This window comes from Myotis davidii, unplaced genomic scaffold (genome assembly GCF_000327345.1).
Source record: "Myotis davidii unplaced genomic scaffold, ASM32734v1 scaffold586, whole genome shotgun sequence".
NCBI lineage: Eukaryota > Metazoa > Chordata > Mammalia > Chiroptera > Vespertilionidae > Myotis > Myotis davidii.
Window position 1 is genome coordinate 396,998 of NW_006296809.1, and position 3,608 is coordinate 400,605.

The following is a 3,608-nucleotide window of genomic DNA, read 5'->3' on the forward strand; positions in this document are numbered from 1 at the left end:
TCCGCCAGAGCCCGTCCCGCGGGGCCGTCATCGGACCAAGGGGTCCCGGACCCCCCTCTCCGTACACTTCTCCCCGGGACTCCGGCCCAGGAGGACGTGCCGTCCGAGAAAGACAGGCCCCGATACAGCGTGACCCCTGAGACCCTGGGACCCGGCTTCCCACCGCCGCCTTTCCAGGGTCCCCCCAACCCCGCCCGGCCAGTGTGGCCCAGTGGTTGAGCGCCGACCCTGGGGCCCAGAGGTCGCTGTTCGATTCCAGGTGAGGGCACGGGCCGGGTTGCGCGTGATGTTTCTAATCGATGCCTATCCCTCTCCCTTCCTCTCCCTCTAAAAATCAATAAAAACGTATTAAAATCTTCCCCTGACCGGTGTGGCTCAGTGGATAGAACATCGGCCTGCGGACTGAAGGGTCCCAGGTTCGATTCCGGTCAAGGGCATGTACCTTGGTTGCGGGCACATCCCCAGGGGGGAGTGTGCAGGAGGCAGCTGATGGATGTTTCTCTCTATCCCTCTCCCTTCCTCTCCGTAGAAAATCAATAAAGTACATTTTTAAAAAACACATATTAAAATCTAGGGGGAAAAAAAGGCTCCTCCCAGTCGGCCGGGGCTCAGTTCTTCTGCCCACTTAACAGAGAAGGGCCAGGCATTGGAGGGCCCTGGCCCATCCGTGCCCCAAACCGGCCCACGGCCCGAGAGTCAGTTCCTGGGTGCCCGCGTCTGGCCCTGCCGGAACCTGTGCCAGGTGGGGTCCGCTGTGGGCACATCTGCCCGGCCCCTGCCCATGGGGAGAGCTGTTCTCATAAAAATACTTGCACTGTTTCCCCGACCGAAGTTTCCACCCAGCCCATGAATAGGGTCATTATGCACCGTGGACAGGCACTGAGGCTCGCTTCGGCTCCCACGGTCCCCTCCCTGGCCCTGGGGGAGGGGAGGCAGAGCTGGGCCACCCCAGGGAGTGGGTCGAGGGGAGGGGAGCCCCAGACGCAGGGCACCGTCGCCACCATGGGGAATGTTCCGAGGGGCAGGAGGGTGGCAGACAGGTGGCAGGGGGAAGATGGTCTGGACAAGGTGTGGGCTGGGTGGGGAGGTAGGCCAGCACACTGCCCACCGCACCCCCTCAAGGGGCAGCCAGGAGAGGACCATGTGGGGGGTGGGGGGTGCCCCCCCACAGGTTGTGCCTGGGAAGATGCTGCGTCCTGACTGTGAGGCAGAAGGTCGTCGTCGGCTGGGACAGATCCAGAGGGGCCATCGCTGTGCAGGGCCACCTGGCTCTCGGGGCCGGCGGACTGACCACAGGAGAATGGATGGTGGACACCCAGCACCGATGGGCCCAGCCCTGTCCATGGGCAGAGGGCGGGCAGGCGGGCAGCTCACCGGAATCTGGTGCATCCAGGGCCCCTGAGGCAGGACCTGAGTGGCTGCTGCAGGGCTGGCCTGAGCCCTGGGCAGGACCGGGACTGTTCGTCATTCCTCAGCCGTGGGAATCAGCTCGTTCACCTCCTCTCCCTGCACCTCTTTCCTTCTAGGGAAGCTGGGGGTTCCCCTCTGCACAGGGAGAGGCACCTCCACGTGGAGAGGAAATGGGCTCCGAGAGGCTGAGTAATTCGGGAAAGATCACAGTGTCACGGTCATGATTCGCACCCACACCCCATGAGTCCAGGGCCAGCCCTGCCCCCAGCACGACTTCCCTCTCCCAGGCGTCACCGGTAGCATCCACCGCCTTCCAAAGCCATGAGACCGGTGACCTCCCCCCTCCCCAGAGCCCAGGGCCCCAGCACAGCCTGTCAGACCTCAGCACTGATTTGGGGTGGGGTGCCAGGGACCCAGGGCCTGCCCTGGGGAGGAGGAAGCATAGGGCCTGAGCTGACCCCTCAAACCTGGGCCCAGGCTGCAGTTCTGGTCATCTGGGATGGTGAGGCCTCTGGGTCACCCTGGGGACGTGTTGGGTGCCCCAGTGGGAGCACAGATGGTGGGTCCCCCTGGGGGTGGGGCATTGGGTTGTCCTACCTGCAGCACCCCACCTGGCCCCACACGTCCACATTGGGCCGAGGATTTCAGCCTCAGAGATGGTGTCATTTGGGCCATGAATGTGGTGTGTGTTGTTAGCATGTGGTGTGTGGTCTTAGCATGTGTGTGGCCATGACGTAGCATGTCCCCTTCATGGGTAATAGGGCATGTCAGTGCACATGGTGTGTAGTCTCAGGGTATGGGGTATGGCCTTAGCGTCTGGCGTGGCATCATAGTGGGTGGTGTGGTCAGTGGTGGCCTCAGTGTCCGATGGGGAGGCTGAGCCGGGTGCCTTGGGACACCCAGCGCCATCTCCACGCCCAGGCCCCAGGGGGTCCCGTAAGTAGGGCCCGTCCCAGTGGCTGGCTGGCTGGCCCTGGGAGACACCTGGATTCTGGGAACAGAGGCCCCTGCCCAGCAGCCCTTAGCCACGAACACCTGTGCTCAGACCTGGCCGAGTGAGCCGGGCCGGCCTGGGGGGAGGAGAAGGCAGGGAGTTGAGGGGCCGGGACACACAGGGTCCGCAGGAGCAGGAAGAGCAGGTGTCTCGCCTCAGGGAGATCTGACCTTGAGGACCAAGAGGTCTGCTCAGGGGGTGCAGATCTGGCATCCACGCGGGTCCCAGCCAACACAGGCCTCGCCCCTCCCTCCAGAAACCTGAACCTCCTCATTCCCAGCTGGGGTCAGGGTCCCAGGCACTCACCCAGGGGAGGGACCCCATCTCTGTCCCCGAAGGCTTCCCCTTCCGTGTCCAGAGCAGGCAGGGCTGCCCCTGGCAGCTGGCCCCTCCCCAGCACCTTGCCCCATGCAGCCTGTTATAAATAGGAGGCAGCCCAGCCAGTGTTGGGCCACATCCCTCTGTAACCTGCCGGAGCTGCCGCGGTCCGGCCACCTACCCCGGGAGAATGGAGGCACCTGCACAGGTACCTGATGTGGGGCCCTCGGGCAGCGTGTCCTGGGGTCTCCCCAGCCTGAAGTGGAAGGGGGTGTCCCACGTGTGACCCTGAACCCACATGCATGCACACACACACAGGGCGAGGGCAGGAGAGCCACGGAGCCCCCACTGACTGTGGGCTTGGTGTGTGTGTGGAGCATGTGTGACTGGGGAGCCCCCTGCTCCTACTGTATCTGAGGTGTCTCGGAATTTGTGCCCATGTTTGCCCAGTGCGTCTGGGGCCCCGTCTCAATCCCCAGAGCTCCCCTCTGCCCCGGGAGCCCCGTGGGGGTGGGAGTGGGCGGGGCTGCAGGGAGGAGGGAGGAGGGAGACAACATGGGTGCTGGAGTCAGAAGCCCCTTCCGGAGTCCTCTGCCTCACCTGCAGCCCACGGCTGAGGGCTCAGCATGATCATAGGGAGGGAGACACAGGTGTGGGCCGAGCTCTGTGCTGTGTGGCTCCCACCAGCAGGACCCCGGGGTGGCACGTGCTCCTGGTGGAAGGCAAGTAGGGGGCCCACACACCGAAGGCCACAGGAGGGGGAGGCCCACGGAGGCCCACCCACCCCACCCCAGCTGGCTTGCTGGGACACGCATGTTCTCGGAGCACATGGGAGCAGCCCGCTCGGCATACCTGGCAGCCGTGTGCTGGCTGAGCCCCCGCAGCC